Source organism: Myxine glutinosa, chromosome 5, assembly GCF_964187855.1.
Source record: "Myxine glutinosa chromosome 5, kmMyxGlut1.1, whole genome shotgun sequence".
NCBI lineage: Eukaryota > Metazoa > Chordata > Myxini > Myxiniformes > Myxinidae > Myxine > Myxine glutinosa.
In genome coordinates, this window is record NC_136265.1 from 2491516 (window position 1) to 2513463 (window position 21948).

The window sequence follows — 21948 nt, forward strand, 5'->3', positions numbered from 1 at the left end:
CCTCACTGGAGTAATTCAGGTTCATATTAACACTTCTACCCTCACTGGAGTAACACAGGTTCATATTAACACTGGTACCCTCACTGGAGTAATACAGGTTCATATTAACACTTCTACCCTCACTGGAGTAATTCAGGTTCATATTAACACTGGTACCTTCACTGGAGTAATACAGGTTCATATTAACACTTCTACCCTCACTGGAGTAACACAGGTTCATATTAACACTGGTACCCTCACTGGAGTAATACAGGTTCATATTAACACTTCTACCCTCACTGGAGTAACACAGGTTCATATTAACACTTCTACCCTCACTGGAGTAACACAGGTTCATATTAACACTGGTACCCTCACTGGAGTAATTCAGGTTCATATTAACACTTCTACCCTCACTGGAGTAACACAGGTTCATATTAACACTTCTACCCTCACTGGAGTAATTCAGGTTCATATTAACACTTCTACCCTCACTGGAGTAACACAGGTTCATATTAACACTGGTACCCTCACTGGAGTAATACAGGTTCATATTAACACTTCTACCCTCACTGGAGTAATACAGGTTCATATTAACACTTCTACCCTCACTGGAGTAACACAGGTTCATATTAACACTGGTACCCTCACTGGAGTAACACAGGTTCATATTAACACTGGTACCCTCACTGGAGTAATACAGGTTCATATTAACACTTCTACCCTCACTGGAGTAACACAGGTTCATATTAACACTGGTACCCTCACTGGAGTAACACAGGTTCATATTAACACTTCTACCCTCACTGGAGTAACACAGGTTCATATTAACACTTCTACCCTCACTGGAGTAATACAGGTTCATATTAACACTTCTACCCTCACTGGAGTAACACAGGTTCATATTAACACTTCTACCCTCACTGGAGTAACACAGGTTCATATTAACACTTCTACCCTCACTGGAGTAACACAGGTTCATATTAACACTTCTACCTTCACTGGACTAATACAGGTTCATATTAACACTTATACCCTCACTGGAGTAATACAGGTTCATATTAACACTTCCACCTTCACTGGAGTAATACAGGTTCACATTAACACTTCTACCTTCACTGGACTAATACAGGTTCATATTAACACTTCCACCCTCACTGTAGGAGTGTTAAGCCCCAGTCATACCGGATTTGAGTGGCCACGAATCGCTCCGATCACCCCCGATCTGGCGATTCCCCGCACCAACACGACTTTTCGGCAAGATCGGCTGTAAATTTTCCCACAGTCATACCAAAACACCCCTGCGCGACTCCCGTACGATCGCGCCGTGACCGCCGCGCCGACAAAGCCCGATCCGCCAAGTGCGCGGCAAGATCTCCACAAGTCCTAGCCCGTGCCCACACGTCTTCGCCGCGATCCGCCCCGATCCGCCCCGATCCCACTACGACCGCAGTACGCACGCGTACGTGCCCACCCGTCCGAGCCCGACTGCGCGGCGGCCGTCCTTGCCCTATATAAGAACGGCCAAGAATCGCGCCGACCTAACTACGATCTTAAAATTCAGACGACGCTAATTCACGTTATTTTTGTATGTCGTTTATATAAATCATCAACTCTAAGCCTTCCAATGATGCCGCCAGCCAGGAAGAGGGGGAGGGGATCCAGGAAGACGTGCACAATCACGCGGCCGCCGTGACCAGCTTGGATGTGATCGATGTGACCAGCTTGGAATCAGGAGATGAAATGATTTCGCCGCCGGGGATCGCCTATATATACCCGGTCTTGTGACAGGTCGTACTGGCACCTACTGGTGCTTACTGCATGCTTACGGCAGTCTTGGCAGAGTCTTGTTAATTCGTGAGAGATCGGCAATGATCGTGAGTTGTCGTACTGCTGCGCGAACGTGGTTGGGACGGATCGTGGCAATTCTTGGAAGATTGTGATGGCAGTCGTACGGCGTCCATGTGAGGACGTACGGCGGTCGTATCAGTGCTTGCTGGATGCGGAGCGAATCGTGGCAGCCAAGTTTCCCGACCGCCGCAAGACACTCCATGACCATTTTCCCGATGCCCACACGCGCCCGTACGACACCCTCCAGCCAGCAGCAAGAGTTTGAAAAACGCCACGAATCGCCACGATAATTTTGAACAGTTCAAAATTGTCGGGGCGGCTTCCCGTCTCGACCCGAACTGCCAAGTACACCCCCGATCATCCAGGAATCGCCAGGACCCCAATACGATCTGGCCAAGAATGTCACCCCGATCTTAGGTCGTGGCGATTCGTGGCCTGAAAATGGCTGGTATGACTGAGGCTTTAATGAGAGAGAGAGCAGTTTGCTTTGGAAGAATTCCCAGGAAGAATTTATGTCAGAGGCAGTAGAGATGGGACACCATTCCAGATGATTGATGGCTGCTTGCAGACCGTGCCAGTCAGCCTGAGTGAAACGCCAGACTCGTCGGCGCTGAGGAGGGTCTCTGAGAATGGCCAGAGAGATGTCCACTTTAACAAGCACATGATCAGAAGAACCGATTGGAGCAGAAGAAGAGCAGCAGACATTTGCAGGGAAGTTTGTCATAACCAAGTCCAGAAGAGAAGATACTCCATTGACTGAGATCCGGGTTGGGAAATTGACAGATTGTGTCAGTCCCAATGAGTCGCAGAAGTCCTTTGCTGAGGTGCCATGGCTGGTGAGAGAAGAACCCACACCCAGCCAGCTGGCATGATGACAGTTGAAGTCGCCACATATGAGGAAGAGAGAGTTTGGATGAGTTGATAGAAGTTGGTCCATGTTGTCTGACAGCGAAATGTAAATGGTGTCATCACTGTTTGGAGGACGGTACAGAACACATATGAACAAAAGGTGGGAGCAGAGAGGAAGCCGTAGCCAGAGGTACTCCTGGGGGTGGGGTGGAGAGAGGGCAGTGCAAGGAGAGTGAGGAAGAGAGTTTTTGATAAAGATAGCCACCCCACCACCAGGACGAGGCTCAGGTCTATCCTACCAGAGGAGGGAGTAACCAGGAAGAGATATTAAGGAATCAGAGACATCTTGAAGGAGGAAAGTTTCTGTTCAGCAGATCAAGTCTGGATTGTCAGAAGCAACCTGTATGGAGAGATCAGTCAGGTTTGAGCGAAGGCCCCGGATGTTTGAGGTCCATACCGTTAATGAGGAGAGAGGGGGGGCATTGGGTGCAGGACAGGGGAGGGGAGGGGTATGGTCAGATGAAGGATGAGAGGGGGAGGTAGGAAGAGCAGTTGATTGTGTGTCAGAGATTACAGGAGAGTTACAACAAAGGGAAGGATGAGGAGGACGAAAGGTTTGATGGTGATGGGATGAGGCACAGTCAGGGGTTGTTTGAGGGGAGGCAGAGGGAAGTAGAAGGTTGGGGGAGGTGGAGGTATGAGATAGAAGGGAGACGAAGTGGGGAGGAGGCAGCTTTGAGAAGGAGGTGGGAGGAGGGAGAATTTGGGAGGGATGGTTGGGGGGGAGATTTGAAGGGGAGGGGTTGGGGGGGAGTTTTGAATGGGAGGGGCAAGGGGGGAGTTTAGGAGGGGAGGGGCAAGGGGGGAGATTTGGAGGGGAGGGGCAAGGGGGGAGATTTGGAGGTGAGGGGCAAGGGGGGAGTTTAGGAGGGGAGGGGCAAGGGGGGAGTTTAGGAGGGGAGGGGCAAGGGGGGAGATTTGGAGGGGGGGCAAGGGGGGAGTTTTGAAAGTGGATGATTAATGAAAGATGAACATTTATAACAAATTGGGGGACTTATAAGTAAGCGGTATAAGTAAGTAAGCAATAACAAAACTGAAAACAAAGTTTTTTTTTGGTTTGTTTTTTTGGGGGGGGGGGGGGGAGGTGGGGGTTACAACGTCGGACAAAGTAGATGTTCGGTGAAGTTTGCGGGAGAAGGGAAAATCAAAAAACCTAGCAAAACCAGCGAAGGAAGGAACAAACTTCGACGGGGGAAGCCTGAGGCTGCAAGGCCTCACACGCGGCACGGCAAACAGAAAATGATTAATTTATGAAAGATAAACACCGAGAAACTTCCAAGGGACACACTATAGGTTCACACACCGAAAGATAAATACAGTTTCGACAAAATACAATTGTGAACAGACTTAACTTTGAAAACGTGGAGACCGTGTGGAGCTTCGAAAATCCGTGACGTCGTCTCCAATATCTCGCGATTAATGAATCAATTAATCAGTTGATTGATTGAATCAATTGATCAATTAATCAATTAATCGATTAATTATTTAATTATTTGATTAATTACTAAAAAAAAATATTTTTTCAGTGACAGATTCTGATGAAATGGTGGTGGTTTATGTGTTCTGTGACCGAATTGATTAATAATTTAATTTTTTAATGATTGTTATTTATTTATTTTCATTATTAATCATTTATTTATTTTGTTTCTCATTTGGCCAATATCTCAGGCACCTTTTGAGCTTGGAAGCTAATATTTGGACATGACAGTGACCAAGTGATGTGGCTATCAAGGATATTTTTTATTTATCGATTCATCATTTAATCGATTAATTATTTATTGATTAATCGATTAATTAATTTATTGATTAATTAACAAGTGTGTGTCCACCCTCAGGAGAGCCAGGAAACAATATCTCTCCGTTCTCAAGACCGAACTCTCTTATCTGTCTCCCTCTTCCAAATCCTGGTGGCGTCTGGTCAAATCCGTTTCTGGTGTTTGTTCCCCCTCCATCCCCTCCCTTACCTCAAACGGCTACACAGCTGACTCCGCACGTGAAAAAGCTGAATGCCTCAACTCTGTGTTTGCCTCTAAATCTTGTGTCCCAAACCCATCCCTCTCTGTACCCACCATACCCAGTCGTACCCTGCTGCTCCTGGACTCCGTGTCCTTTCCTCCTGACAAGGTGGAAAAGTTTCTGTCAACCCTCGACTCTGATTCTGCAACTGGACCCGACGGCATCAGCCCACGGGTCCTAAAATCCTGCTCTGCTGCTCTATCTCACCCTCTCTCTGTTCTCTTCACCCTCTCTTTTGCTCAAGGTCAACTGCCATCTGCTTGGAAATCAGCCAACATCACCGCTTTGCACAAAAAAGGTGCAAAAACAGATCCTAGCAACTACAGACCAATCAGCCTTCTCCCAATTATCAGCAAAGTCATGGAATCCATCATTGCTTCGGATATGAAATCTTTCCTCTTCTCCAATGGCTTGATCTCTGATCATCAATTTGGTTTCAGACCAGGTCACTCTACTCTGGACATGCTGCTTCTGCTGTCTCAACAATGGATGGAGGTCCTCAATGCCAAGCAGGAAATTAGAGCTGTCTCCCTCGACATATCACGTGCCTTCGACACGGTCTGGCACCCCGCTCTGCTCACCAAACTCTCCTCCTTTGGTATCCATGGAAATCTCCACGCATGGCTGGCGGACTTCCTCTCTAGTCGTCGTCAACGTGTGGCCCTGAATGGGTTTCTCTCATCTCCTCTTCCTGTTCAGGCTGGAGTTCCCCAAGGCAGTGTTCTGGGCCCCGTGCTTTTTCTGGTCTTCATCAATGATCTCTCTGACTCTCTCGAAAATCCTCTCTATCTCTTTGCTGATGACTCCACTCTCTGCCGCTCCATTCCTCTTCCCTCAGATCGGCAGTCTGCTGCCTCCTCACTCTCTGAAGACCTGGACAAAATCACAGACTGGTCAAACAAGTGGAACATGTCTTTCAATCCTGACAAATCTCACACTCTTACTATGTCTCTCCGAAAAGATCGACTGGACAACCCTCCCATCTACTTTCTCAACAATCCTCTCCAAGAAGTTCTGTCGCTCAAGATTTTGGGTCTCACTATCTGCCATGATCTTTCTTGGGAAAATCACAGACTGGTCAAACAAGTGGAACATGTCTTTCAATCCTGACAAATCTCACACTCTTACTATGTCTCTCCGAAAAGATCGACTGGACAACCCTCCCATCTACTTTCTCAACAATCCTCTCCAAGAAGTTCTGTCGCTCAAGATTTTGGGTCTCACTATCTGCCATGATCTTTCTTGGGAAAACCACATTTCCAAGCTGGCCTCCAAAGCCAGTCGCCGACTGGGCATCCTCCGTCCTGCGAAGTCCTTCCTCGGCACACCTGAGCTCCTCACCACATACAAGGCTTTCATCCGCAGCTCAATGGAATACTGTTCTCCCCTATGGGCCGGTGCTCCTGCCTCACACCTAGCTCGGCTTCACGCTGTTGAAACCAAAGCTTTCAGAATTATTGGAATCTCCCGCGATGAAGCTATCTCTGAGGGCCTTTCACTCACTCACCGCAGGCAGGTAGGTGGTCTTTCTGTCTTCTACCGACTCCTCTCCGGCCTTGCACCCCCAGCTCTCTCTGTGCTCTGTCCCCCAAATATTCCTACAGGTCGCACAAGATCTGCCAGCAACCCTCTGATGGTTAAACTGCCGAAATCTCGGCTCTCTGCTCACCTTCACTCTTTCATTCCTCTTTTCTCCCGCCTCTGGAACAAACTCCCTCACTCCCTTCAATCCCACTCCTCCCTCCAGGTCTTTAAAACAGCTGTTCACCACCATCTCTTATCTTCCCCCATCCAAAACCTTGATCTTTTCTACCCCCGCTAATTCACCCCAGATCCACCTTGTTTGAAATTCCAACTTCTTTCCTGGAAGTCCTGGCAGTGTCCATATGTTTTATACCTCTCCCACCGCCCCCTTCCCACGCCCCCCCCCCCCCCTAAAGCCCTCGCCCTCTCTCAGATCTCTCGATGTCTCCATGTCTCTCGGTCCCTGCTCTCAAATGTTGTGTTTGTGTCCTTCCCCCTCTCTCCCCATCTTGTCTACCGCTCCCTATGTTATATGTTTTATGTGTCGGTTTGTCTTTCTGTGTGATTAATGTTCGCTCTTTCACGAGCCTCGACCTTGTATACAAAAAAACAAAAAAAAAAAAAAAAAAAAAAAATCAATTAATTAATTATTTTTTATGAATGACATTTAATTAAATTTCTAAAAGATACATCTTCGGATGAAGCACAAGTGGTTTAGTTATGCTATTAGCCAATTGATTAAGGAAATATTTTGTGATAATCTTTTATTGATGTTAATTATACAATTAATCAATCAATTAGTGTACACCTCTCCCTCCCAATGCAGCCTCTATGAGCTATGAGCTGCACTGCGGTATTGCCGGGCGCCGGAGGCTCCCCGGCAATGCTGCGCTGTAGGATATTTAATTATTTGGCATGGGGGCGGTGTACTTTGAATGTATCTGTACTTGTTGTACACCGCTCCTTTCCTATGCCATCTCCAGGCATTGCAAATCGTCATTGCCGGGCACCAAAGGGGCTCGGCAGTGACGCACGCTGAAAGAGAGTACTCAGTTTTCACTCTGGTTTCTTGTTTTCTTGTTTTCTTTCTTGTTTTCTTTCTTGGTTGTCCGCACGATATCTCAGCCATCCTTTGAGCTAGGAAGTTGAAATTTCGGCACAAGAGTGAGCAAGTCCTTTCTCAAAAACGTTTTCTTTTTTTTTTGATTAATCAATAAATTGAGGAGTTATTTAATTATTAGCGATTAATTAAGTACTTATTTAATTAATCAAATTTCCTTTCTCATTTGGCCAATATCTCAGGCACCTTTTGAGCTGGGAAGCTAATATTTGGACATGAGTGACCAAGTGATGTGGCTATCAAGGATATTTTTGATTTATTGATTAATCATTTCATCTATTAATTATTTATTGATTAATCGATTACTTATTTATTGAGTAATCAATTACTTATTTAATTTTTTATAAATGACTTATTTAATTAAATTTCTAAAAGATACATCTTCGGATGAAGCACTAGTGGTTTAGTTATGCGATTAGATCAATTGATTATGAAAATATTTTGTGATAATCTTTTATTGATTTTAATTATACAATTAATCAATCAATTAGTGTACACCTCTCCCTCCCAATGCAGCCTCTATGAGCTGCACTGCGGTATTGCCGGGCGCCAGAGGCGCCCCGGCAATGCCGCGCTGTAGGATATTTAATTATTTGGCATGGGGCGGTGTACTTTGAATGTATGTGTACTTGTTGTACACCGCTCCTTTCCTATGCCATCTCCAGGCATTGCAAATCGTCATTGCCGGGCACCAAAGGGGGCTCGGCAGTGACGCACGCTGAAAGAGAGTTCTCAGTTTTCACTCTGGTTTCTTTCTTTCTTGTTTGTTGTACACCGCTCCTTTCCTATGCCACCTCCAGGCATTGCAAATCGTCATTGCCGGGCACCGAAGGGGGCTCGGCAGTGACGCACGCTGAAAGAGAGTACTCAGTTTTCACTCTGGTTTCTTGTTTGTTTGTTTTCTTGTTTCCTTGGTTGTCCGGACGATATCTCAGCCATCCTTTGAGCTAGGAAGCTGAAATTTCGGCACAATAGTGAGCAAGTCCTTTGTCAAAAACGGTATTTTTTGTTTTTTGATTAATCAATAAATTGAGGAGTTATTTAATTATTAGCGATTAATTCAGTACTTATTTAATTAATCAAATTTCCTTTCTCTTCTGACCATTAACTCAGGCACCTTTTGAGTTAGGAAGCTGACATTTGGACATGCCAATGACCAGGTGATTTGGCTGCAAAGGATATTTTTGATTTATTAATTAATAAATTAATCGATTAATTATGTAATTATTTGATTAATGCCAAAAAAAAATTTAAATTTAAAGTTACAGATTCTGATGAAATAGTGGTAGTTTATGTGTTCTCTGACCAAATTGATTAATAATTTAATTTTTTAATGATTATTATTTATTTATTTTCATTATTAATCATTTATTTATTTTCTTTCTCATTTGGCCAATATCTCAGGCACCTTTTGAGCTGGGAAGCTAATATTTGGACATGAGTGACCAAGCGATGTGGCTATCAAGGATATTTTTGATTTATTGATTAATCATTTCATCTATTAATTATTTATTGATTAATCGATTAATTATTTATTGAGTAATCAATTAATTATTTAATTTTTTATAAATGACTTATTTAATTACATTTCTAAAAGATACATCTTCGGATGAAGCACTAGTGGTTTAGTTATGCGATTAGCCAATTGATTATGAAAATATTTTGTGATAATCTTTTATTGATTTTAATTATACAATTAATCAATCAATTAGTGTACACCTATCCCTCCCAATGCAGCCTCAATGAGCTGCACTGCGGTATTGCCGGGCGCCGGAGGCGCCCCGGCAATGCCGCGCTGCAGCATATTTAATTATTTGGCATGGGGCGGTGTACTTTGAATGTATGTGTACTTGTTGTACACCGCTCCTTTCCTATGCCACCTCCAGGCATTGCAAATCGTCATTGCCGGGCACCGAAGGGGGCTTGGCAGTGACGCACGCTGAAAGAGAGTACTCAGTTTTCACTCTGGTTTCTTGTTTGTTGTACACCGCTCCTTTCCAATGCCATCTCCAGGCATTGCAAATCGTCATTGCCGGGCACAAAAGGGGGCTCGGCAGTGACGCACGCTGAAAGAGAGTACTCAGTTTTCACTCTGGTTTCTTGTTTGTTTGTTTGTTTGTCCGGGCGATATCTCAGCCATCCTTTGAGCTAGGAAGCTGAAATTTCGGCACAATAGTGAGCAAGTCCTTTGTCAAAAACGGTATTTTTTGTTTTTTGATTAATCAATTAATTGATGAGTTATTTAATTATTAGCGATTAATTAAGTACTTATTTAATTAATTAAATTTCATTTCTCTTCTGACCATTAACTCAGGCACCTTTTGAGTTAGGAAGCTGATATTTGGACATGCCAATGACCAGGTGATTTGGCTGCAAAGGCTATTTTTGATTTATTAATTAATCAATTAATCAATTAATCGATTAATTATTTAATTATTTGATTAATGTCAAAAAAATTTTTTTTTTTTTAAGTTACAGATTCTGATGAAATGGTGGTGGTTTATGTGTTCTCTGACCGAATTGATTAATAATTTAATTTTTTTATGATTACTATTTATTTATTTTCATTATTAATCATTTATTTATCTTCTTTCTCATTTGGCCAATATCTCAGGCACCTTTTGAGCTCAGAAGCTAATATTTGGACATGAGTGACCAGGTGATGTGGCTATGAAGGATATTTTTGATTTATTGATTAATCAATTAATCAATGTATCGATTAATTATTTAATTATTCGATGAATTACTAAAAAAAAATTTTTTCCCCCAATTACAGATTCTGATGAAATGGTGGTGGTTTATGTGTTCTGTGACCGAATTGATTGATAATTTAATTTTTTAATGATTATTATTTATTTATTTTCATTATTAATCATTTATTTATTTTCTTTCTCATTTGGCCAATATCTCAGGCATCTTTTGAGCTGGGAAGCTAATATTTGGACATGACAGTGACCAAGTGATGTGGCTATCAAGGATATTTTTGATTAATCATTTCATCGATTCATTATTTATTGATTAATCGATGAATTACTTATTGATAAATCAATTAATTATTTAATTTTTTATTAATGACTTATTTGATTAAATTTCTAAAAGATACATCTTCGGATGAAGCACAAGTGGTTTTGTTATGGTATTAGCCAATTGATTAAGAAAATATTTGGTGATAATCTTTTATTGATTTTAATTATACAATTAATCAATCAATTAGATGTACATCTCTCCCTCCCAATGCAGCCTCTATGAGCTGCACTGCGGTATTGCCGGGCGCCGGAGGCGCCCCGGCAATGCCGCGCTGTAGGATATTTAATTATTTGGCATGGGGGCGGTGTACTTTGAATGTATGTGTACTTGTTTGTTTTCTTGTTTCCTTGGTTGTCCGGACGATATCTCAGCCATCCTTTGAGCTAGGAAGCTGAAATTTCGGCACAATAGTGAGCAAGTCCTTTGTCAAAAACGGTATTTTTTGTTTTTTGATTAATCAATTAATTGAGGAGTTATTTAATTATTAGCGTTTAATTAAGTACTTATTTAATTAATTAAATTTCATTTCTCTTCTGACCATTATTAACTCAGGCACCTTTTGAGTTAGGAAGCTGATATTTGGACATGCCAATGACCAGGTGATTTGGCTGCAAAGGATATTTTTGATTTATTAATTAATCAATTAATCGATTAATTATTTAATTATTCGATTAATGACAAAAAAATTTTTTTTTTTAAAGTTACAGATTCTGATGAAATAGTGGTAGTTTATGTGTTCTCTGACCAAATTGATTAATAATTTAATTTTTTTATGATTATTGTACACCGCTCCTTTCCTATGCCATCTCCAGGCATTGCAAATCGTCATTGCTGGGCACCGAAGGGGGCTCGGCAGTGACGCACGCTGAAAGAGAGTACTCAGTTTTCACTCTGGTTTCTTGTTTGTTTGTTTTCTTGGTTGTTTTCTTGTTTGTTTTCTTTCTTGGTTGTCCGGACGATATCTCAGCCATCCTTTGAGCTAGGAAGCTGAAATTTCGGCACAGTCGTGAGCAAGTCCTTTGTCAAATACGGTATTTTTGTACACCGCTCCTTTCCTATGCCATCTCCAGGCATTGCAAATCGTCATTGCCGGGCACCAAAGGGGGCTCGGCAGTGACGCACGCTGAAAGAGAGTACTCAGTTTTCACTCTGGTTTCTTGTTTGTTTGTTTGTTTGTTTGTTTGTTTGTTTTCTTGGTTGTCCGGACGATATCTCAGCCATCCTTTGAGCTAGGAAGCTGAAATTTCGGCACAGTCGTGAGCAAGTCCTTTGTCAAATACGGTATTTTTTGTTTTTTGAATAATCAATTAATTGAGGAGTTATTTAATTATTAGCGTTTAATTAAGTACTTATTTAATTAATTAAATTTCATTTCTCTTCTGACCATTATTAACTCAGGCACCTTTTGAGTTAGGAAGCTGATATTTGGACATGCCAATGACCAGGTGATTTGGCTGCAAAGGATATTTTTGATTTATTAATTAATCAATTAATCGATTAATTATTTAATTATTCGATTAATGACCCAAAAAATTTTTTTTTTTAAGTTACAGATTCTGATGAAATAGTGGTAGTTTATGTGTTCTCTGACCAAATTGATTACCAATTTAATTTTTTTATGATTATTATTTATTTATTTTCATTATTAATCATTTATTTATTTTCTTTCTCATTTGGCCAATATCTCAGGCACCTTTTGAGCTGGGAAGCTAATATTTGGACATAAGTGACCAAGTGATGTGGCTATCAAGGATATTTTTGATTTATTGATTAATCATTTCATCTATTAATTATTTATTGATTAATCGATTAATTATTTATTGAGTAATCAATTAATTATTTAATTTTTTATAAATGACTTATTTAATTAAATTTCTAAAAGATACATCTTCGGATGAAGCACTAGTGGTTTAGTTATGCGATTAGCCAATTGATTATGAAAATATTTTGTGATAATCTTTTATTGATTTTAATTATACAATTAATCAATCAATTAGTGTACACCTCTCCCTCCCAATGCAGCCTTAATGAGCTGCACTGCGGTATTGCCGGGCGCCGGAGGCGCCCCGGCAATGCCGCGCTGCAGCATATTTAATTATTTGGCATGGGGCGGTGTACTTTGAATGTATGTGTACTTGTTATTTATTTATTTTCATTATTAATCATTTATTTATTTTCTTTCTTGTTGTACACCGCTCCTTTCCTATGCCATCTCCAGGCATTGCAAATCGTCATTGCCGGGCACCAAAGGGGGCTCGGCAGTGACGCACGCTGAAAGAGAGTACTCAGTTTTCACTCTGGTTTCTTGTTTGTTTGTTTTCTTGGTTGTCCGGGCGATATCTCAGCCATCCTTTGAGCTAGGAAGCTGAAATTTCGGCACAGTCGTGAGCAAGTCCTTTGTCAAATACGGTATTTTTTGTTTTTTGAATAATCAATTAATTGAGGAGTTATTTAATTATTAGCGTTTAATTAAGTACTTATTTAATTAATTAAATTTCATTTCTCTTCTGACCATTATTAACTCAGGCACCTTTTGTTAGGAAGCTGATATTTGGACATGCCAATGACCAGGTGATTTGGCTGCAAAGGATATTTTTGATTTATTAATTAATCAATTAATCGATTAATTATTTAATTATTCGATTAATGACCCAAAAAAAATTTTTTTTTAAGTTACAGATTCTGATGAAATAGTGGTAGTTTATGTGTTCTCTGACCAAATTGATTACCAATTTAATTTTTTTATGATTATTATTTATTTATTTTCATTATTAATCATTTATTTATTTTCTTTCTCATTTGGCCAATATCTCAGGCACCTTTTGAGCTGGGAAGCTAATATTTGGACATGAGTGACCAAGTGATGTGGCTATCAAGGATATTTTTGATTTATTGATTAATCATTTCATCTATTAATTATTTATTGATTAATCTATTAATTATTTATTGAGTAATCAATTAATTATTTAATTTTTTATAAATGACTTATTTAATTAAATTTCTAAAAGATACATCTTCGGATGAAGCACTAGTGCTTTAGGTATGCTATTAGCCAATTGATTATGAAAATATTTTATGATCATTTATATATTTAAATTTCACAATTAATCAATCAATTATTGTACTCCTCTCCCTCCCAATGCAGCCTTAATGAGCTGCACTGCGGTATTGCCGGGCGCCGGAGGCGCCCCGGCAATGCCGCGCTGCAGCATATTTAATTATTTGGCATGGGGCGGTGTACTTTGAATGTATTTGTACTTGTTTTCTTTCTTGTTTGTTTGTCCAGACGATATCTCAGCCATCCTTTGAGCTAGGAAGCTGAAATTTCGGCACAATACTGAGCAAGTCCTTTGTCAAAAACGGTATTTTTTTTTTTTGATTAATCAATAAATTGAGGAGTTATTTAATTATTAGCGATTAATTAAGTACTTATTTAATTAATCAAATTTCCTTTCTCTTCTGACCATTAACTCAGGCACCTTTTGAGTTAGGAAGCTGACATTTGGACATGCCAATGACCAGGTGATTTGGCTGCAAAGGATATTTTTGATTTATTAATTAATCAATTAATCGATTAATTATTTAATTATTTGATTAATGACCAAAAAAATTTTTTTTTTAAAGTTACAGATTCTGATGAAATAGTGGTAGTTTATGTGTTCTCTGACCAAATTGATTAATAATTTAATTTTTTTATGATTATTATTTATTTATTTTCATTATTAATCATTTATTTATTTTCTTTCTCATTTGGCCAATATCTCAGGCACCTTTTGAGCTGGGAAGCTAATATTTGGACATGAGTGACCAAGTGATGTGGCTATCAAGGATATTTTTGATTTATTGATTAATCATTTCATCTATTAATTATTTATTGATTAATCGATTAATTATTTATTGAGTAATCAATTAATTATTTAATTTTTTATAAATGACTTATTTAATTAAATTTCTAAAAGATACATCTTCGGATGAAGCACTAGTGGTTTAGTTATGCGATTAGCCAATTGATTATGAAAATATTTTGTGATAATATTTTATTGATTTTAATTATACAATTAATCAATCAATTAGTGTACACCTCTCCCTCCCAATGCAGCCTCAATGAGCTGCACTGCGGTATTGCCGGGCGCCGGAGGCGCCCCGGCAATGCCGCGCTGCAGCATATTTAATTATTTGGCATGGGGCGGTGTACTTTGAATGTATGTGTACTTGTTTTCTTTCTTGTTTTCTTTCTTTCTTGTTTGTCCGGGCGATATCTCAGCCATCCTTTGAGCTACGAAGCTGAAATTTCGGCACAAGAGTGAGCAAGTCCTTTCTCAAAAACGGTATTTTTTTTTTTGATTAATCAATAAATTGAGGAGTTATTTAATTATTAGCGATTAATTAAGTACTTATTTAATTTATCAAATTTACTTTCTCTTCTGACCATTAACTCAGGCACCTTTTGAGTTAGGAAGCTGATATTTGGACATGCCAATGACCAGGTGATTTGGCTGCAAAGGATATTTTAGAATTATTAATTAATCAATTAATCGATTAATTATTTAATTATTCGATTAATGACAAAAAAAATTTTTTTTTTAAAGTTACAGATTCTGATTTAATAGTGGTAGTTTATGTGTTCTCTGACCAAATTGATTAAGAATTTAATTTTTTTATGATTATTATTTATTTATTTTCATTATTAATCATTTATTTATTTTCTTTCTCATTTGGCCAATATCTCAGGCACCTTTTGAGCTGGGAAGCTAATATTTGGACATGAGTGACCAAGTGATGTGGCTATTGTGCACCGCTCCTTTCCTATGCCATCTCCAGGCATTGCAAATCGTCATTGCCGGGCACCAAAGGGGGCTCGGCAGTGACGCACGCTGAAAGAGAGTACTCAGTTTTCACTCTGGTTTCTTTCTTGTTGTACACCGCTCCTTTCCTATGCCATCTCCAGGCATTGCAAATCGTCATTGCCGGGCACCAAAGGGGGCTCGGCAGTGACGCACGCTGAAAGAGAGTACTCAGTTTTCACTCTGGTTTCTTGTTGTACACCGCTCCTTTCCTATGCCATCTCCAGGCATTGCAAATCGTCATTGCCGGGCACCAAAGGGGGCTCGGCAGTGACGCACGCTGAAAGAGAGTACTCAGTTTTCACTCTGGTTTCTTTCTTGTTTGTTTTCTTGTTTTCTTTCTTGTTTGTTTGTCCGGACGATATCTCAGCCATCCTTTGAGCTAGGAAGCTGAAATTTCGGCACAATTGTGAGCAAGTCCTTTGTCAAAAACGTTTTTTTTTTTTTTGATTAATCAATAAATTGAGGAGTTATTTAATTATTAGCGATTAATTAAGTACTTATTTAATTAATCAAATTTCCTTTCTCTTCTGACCATTAACTCAGGCACCTTTTGAGTTAGGAAGCTGATATTTGGACATGCCAATGACCAGGTGATTTGGCTGCAAAGGATATGTTTGATTTATTAATTAATCAATTAATTGATTAATTATTTAATTATTCGATTAATGACAAAAAAATTTTTTTTTTGAAAGTTACCGATTCTGATGAAATAGTGGTAGTTTATGTGTTCTCTGACCAAATTGATTAATAATTTAATTTTTTTATGATTATTATTTATTTATTTTCATTATTAATCATTTATTTATTTTCTTTCTCATTTGGCCAATATCTTAGGAACCTTTTGAGCTGGGAAGCTAATATTTGGACATGAGTGACCAAGTGATGTGGCTATCAAGGATATTTTTGATTTATTGATTAATCATTTCATCTATTAATTATTTATTGATTAATCGATTAATTATTTATTGAGTAATCAATTAATTATTTAATTTTTTATAAATGACTTATTTAATTAAATTTCTAAAAGATACTTCTTCGGATGAAGCACTAGTGGTTTAGTTATGCGAATAGCCAATTGATTATGAAAATATTTTGTGATAATCTTTTATTGATTTTAATTATACAATTAATCAATCAATTAGTGTACACCTCTCCCTCCCAATGCAGCCTCAATGAGCTGCACTACGGTATTGCCGGGCGCCAGAGGCGCCCCGGCAATGCCGCTCTGCAGCATATTTAATTATTTGGCATGGGGGCGGTGTACTTTGAATGTATGTGTACTTGTTTGTTTGTTTGTTTGTCCGGGCGATATCTCAGCCATCCTTTGAGCTCGGAAGCTGAAATTTTGGCACAGTAGTGAGCAAGTCCTTTGTCAAAAACAGTATTTTTTGTTCTTTGATTAATCAATTAATTGAGGAGTTATTTAATTATTAGCGATTAATTAAGTACTTATTTAATTAATCAAATTTCCTTTCTCTTCTGACCATTAACTCAGGCACCTTTTGAGTTAGGAAGCTGATATTTGGACATGCCAATGACCAGGTGATTTGGCTGCAAAGGCTATTTTTGATTTATTAATTCATCAATTAATCAATTAATCCATTAATTATTTAATTATTCGATTAGTGCCCAAAAAATTTTTTTTGGGAAGTTACAGATTCTGATGAAATGGTGGTGGTTTATGTGTTCTATGACTGAATTGCTTAATAATTTAATTTTTTAATGATTATTATTTATTTATTTTCATTATTAATCATTTATTTATTTTCTTTCTCATTTGGCCAATATCTCAGGCACCTTTTGAGCTGGGAAGCTTATATTTGGACATGACAGTGACCAACTGATTTGTCTGTAAAGGGTATTTTTGATTTATTGATTCATCATTTAATCGATTAATTATTTATTAATTAATCAATTAATTATTTAATTTCTTATTTAATTAAATTTCTAAAAGATACATCTTCGGATGAAGCACTAGTGGTTTAGTTAAGCTCTTAGCCAATTGATCAAGAAAATATTTTGTGATAATCTTTTATTGATTTTAATTATACAATTAATCAATCAATTAGCGTACACCTCTCCTTCCCAATGCAATATCTATGAGCTGCACTGCGGTATTGCCGGGCGCCAGAGGCGCCCCGGCAATGCCGCGCTGTGGGATATTTAATTATTTGGCATGGGGCGGTGTACTTTGAATGTATCTGTACTTATCTCGTGAATTTAGTCAATATTGTACAGCACAAGTACAGTGCAATATTCCACATACACGTAAGTATAAATACAAAGTTCACAATGTGATGTTCGGGCAAGTCCAATTCGGTTAACGTCACGTTTCCAAGAACGTATCTCGGACGTTAAGCGACGCATGACTGTATATTGATAATAATATTGAAAAGAGTGATAAAAAGTTAAAAGGAATAAAGAAAAATGTTATTAAAGAAACAATAACATTTGAAAATCTCATTATAATAGAGCAAACGTACACGGTTATGTCGTGATGTATGTCGCTATGTATGTATGTTTATCTGTGACGAAAACGTCTTCTTCTTCTTCAAATAAAATTACCACCCTCTCAATTAACCCTCTTAATTGCGTTAAGACTGCTGAGACCCCGCAGACCTTTGATGACCCTTTAATTCCCCCAATACCCTTCAGACCACCAAGACCACCAAGACCCCTGTAAAATACCCTGAAGACCCCCAAAACCCCAAAGACCCAAAATACCCTTCAAGGCCCTGAGGCTCAAAAAGACCCTGAATACCCAAAGACCCTGAATACCCAAAGACCGTAAATACCCAAAGACCCAAAACACCCCGAAGACCCAAAACAAACCGAAGACCCAAAACACCCCGAAGACCCAAAACACGCCGAAGACCCAAAACACCCCGAAGACCCAAAACACCCCGAAGACCCAAAACACCCCGAAGACCCAAAACACCCCGAAGACCCAAAACACCCCGAAGACCCAAAACACCCCGAAGACCCAAAACACCCCGAAGACCCAAAACACCCCCGAAGACCCAAAACACCCCTGAAGACCCAAAACACCCCCGAATACCCAAAACACCCCCGAAGACCCAAAACACCCCAAAGACCCAAAACACCCCGAAGACCCAAAACACCCCGAAGACCCAAAACACCCTGAAGACCCAAAACACCCCGAAGACCCAAAACACCCTGAAGACACAAACCACCCAGAAAACCCAAAACACCCCGAAGACCCAAAAAACCCTGAAGACCAAAAAGGCCCCGAAGACCCAAAAGACCCCGAAGACCAAAAATACCCCAAAGACCCAAAAATACCCTTGAAGACCAAGAAGAACCAAAAGACCCTCAAGACCCGAAAGCCCCTGAAGACACCGAATGCCCCAAAAGACACCGAAGACCCAAAAGACCTAAAATACCGAAAATATCCTGAAGACCCAAAACACCAAGAAGACCCAAAAGACCCTGAAGACCCAAAATATCCCAAAGAGTCAAAACACCCTGAAGACCCAAAACACCCTGAATACCCAAAAGACCTTTAAATACCCCAAAAAACCAAAACACCCCAAAGACTCTTAAAGACCCAGAGGAAACAAAAGACCCTTAAGGGTGAGAATGGGTGATGGTGGATGAGCTATGAGTGGTAGTTGGTCTATTGAGGATTTAATATTTGTAAATAGGTCGTCTCAAAAGGGGAAGAAATAGGGAGAATTTTTTTAGGATTTGAGGTTTAGTCAATAAGTTTCCATAATTTTCCCCATTCACTTCAATGTTAAATTTTAGGTGAGCCAGAACCTGCTTTTTCCCTCAACTAGCATGTTATATTGTCCAACACATTCTGATAGTTTCATTCACCTGATCCAACATGTTTTAATGTCATGCACGGTCTAACCCTTTCATTCACCTGATCTGACATGTTATAATGTCATGCATAATCTTATCCTTTCCATGACATGATCTCTCACATGTTATAATGTCATGCATAATCTGATGCTTTAAATGACCTGATCTTCCATGTTATAATGTCATGCATAATCTGATCCTTTAAATGACCTGATCTTACATGTTATCATGTCATACATAATCTGATCCTTTAAATGACCTGATCTAACATGTTATAATATCATGCATGGTCTGATCTTTTAGGTGACCTAATCTAACATAAGTAACAGTAATAAAAATTGGCAATAATAATGATAATGATAATAACATGACTCCCTCCTGCCGCTCCTGCAGTGAGCAGGTGTACCAGTGAAAGGCAATAACCCACGATGGCACCAAATACCAACATAACGACTCGCTTAACAATGGGGAAGGAACGAGGGCTTGAGCAAGGCGCGAGCTGGTTTTGGTCCGTGCAAGCTGGTGTGGCATCGGGCTGGTGGATGCCGATGAGGCTTGGTGGCCAAACAAAGAGAGGGGAGAGGTATCCTGCCTCTTCAAAGGTTCGATTCCATTTCCAAAACTGAGCAACATGGCCTTCATAAACTTTTGAAATAATGGCCTTCATGAACGGTGGGTCCCCATCATTGGTCACCCGCGGCCGTGGCATCTTTCGGACCATTCCAACGCACGGGGCGGCCCCTACAAGAAGTCTTTTGCCCCTTCTCCAAGGCTTTGCAGCAGACCTTGCCACCATGGCCTGCGGTGCGCCGCCGGCAAAACAGTCTGTGCTGTTTCTTCCTGAAGCGCAATGCACGTCCTATTTGTGCCTCTGTACCCAAGGCCTCACGCGGCCTTGCTCAAAAACAGCATTTATACAACAAACGTACACTCGACCGTGTTCAACTTAACACTCACTCCACCTCCTCAGTGCACGTTGCACAATACGAGCTCCTCTGACATTTTACCTGTTACATGAGAAATCCAACCTGTGTGGTCACATGGTCCCTGCTATTCTCACCACAATCTAGCTATGGACGCCCTCCTGCTTTCCACATTAGTGTATGTAGACGTTACATTAACGTCAATAGTTCATTGTGCAATATTTACACCTGTATCTGAAATAATTATATTCAATTTGTGTTCAAAATATATTCAATTCAACAGTCGTAGATAATAGACACCTGAAGAAGGCACTCACGTGTTGGAGGCGTTGTGAATGTGATGCAGTATGGGACACTGCATGTGTCACCGCTGAACAGACAGCTGAAGATGCAAATGAAGTATTTTGAGTTTGGACTCAGATTTTTCAGTGTAATCGAAGTTTCGTTGGTTTCCATTGTTGAAGAACGGACCTTCTCATTGGTTATCCGATAGAAATCACCTTTCGCTAATTGGGACGGTTCCCATTGTAAGGTGATAGATGTATCAGTTACACTCGAACTAATATCGTGAAGTTGCTCAGGCTCTGAAATAGAATTACAAAAAAAACATTAAACAAAATCCAGGAACGAACCTTCCCAAAGGGCATGTGGCATGAGCCGAGGAGAGGGAACAAATACTCTACTTCAACATAAGGAATGAATGTTAAAGGGGAATTCTATGTGTGATCAAGAAAGAGCAGAAACTCTCTGAATCATTGGGCAAAACTGGTGATGTGTTGTCAAAAGAAAGGTTTCAAAGGAATCCAGTGTTTACCTGTATTGACAGGAAGATACACAGGTTCACTTTCTCTTTGTTTGTATCGAGTATACATTTGTACCCTCACTGGAGTTATGCAGGATCATATTAACACTGGTACCCTCACTGAAGTTATTCAGGGTCATATTAACACTTGTACCCTGACTGGAGTAATACAGGATCATATTAACACTGGTACCCTCACTGGAGTAATACAGGATCATATTAACACTGGTACCCTCACTGGAGTAATACAGGATCATATTAACACTGGTACCCTCACTGGAGTAATACAGGTTGATATTAACACTGGTACCCTCACTGGAGTAATACAGGATCATATTAACACTTGTACCCTCACTGGAGTAATACAGGATCATATTAACACTGGTACCCTCACTGGAGTAATACAGGATCATATTAACACTGGTACCCTCACTGGAGTAATACAGGTTGATATTAACACTGGTACCCTCACTGGAGTAATACAGGTTCATATTAACACTGGTACCCTCACTGGAGTAACACAGGTTCATATTAACACTGGTACCCTCACTGGAGTAATACAGGTTGATATTAACACTGGTACCCTCACTGGAGTAATACAGGTTCATATAAACACTGGTACCCTCACTGGAGTAATACAGGATCATATGAACACTTGTACCCTCACTGGAGTAATACAGGATCATATTAACACTTGTACCCTCACTGGAGTAATACAGGATCATATTAACACTTGTACCCTCACTGGAGTAATACAGGATCATATAAACACTGGTACCCTCACTGGAGTAATACAGGTTCATATAAACACTGGTACCCTCACTGGAGTAATACAGGATCATATTAACACTTCTTCCGGTGTTACCGGAACGGTCCGGTTCCGGTCCGGAACGACGACTTCCGGTCCCTCGAGCGACGGGGCTTGCTTCGATCTCTCCACGGCATCAAAGTTTGAGTGTTTTCCCGTTCGTTTATTTGTCAAATTTCCGCTGCGTATTTTGTTGTGTATGTGTTATTGTGTGTTTCTATTTGGTTTTGGTTTTGTAGTTGTTGCAAATTTGTGTGTAATTAGTCGTTTCTTTGTTCGCGCCTCGTGCGCCTCATGTGGCCTGGTGTCTCGTG

At 39.9% G+C, this 21948-nt stretch overlaps 2 long non-coding RNA genes across 2 annotated transcripts in view; one reads left to right on the forward strand and one right to left on the reverse strand.

Moving 5' to 3' along the window:
* The window catches only part of LOC144892193 (uncharacterized), a 477241-nt gene that overhangs the window by 173306 nt on the left and 281987 nt on the right, over positions 1 to 21948 (forward strand). The window lies entirely within an intron of this gene.
* Positions 1 to 21948, reverse strand: part of LOC144892192 (uncharacterized) — a 49715-nt gene that overhangs the window by 20776 nt on the left and 6991 nt on the right. The window contains exon 2 of the long non-coding RNA XR_013623392.1: positions 20342 to 20608. This is a non-coding gene — a long non-coding RNA (uncharacterized LOC144892192). The remainder of the gene's footprint in view (positions 1 to 20341; positions 20609 to 21948) is intronic.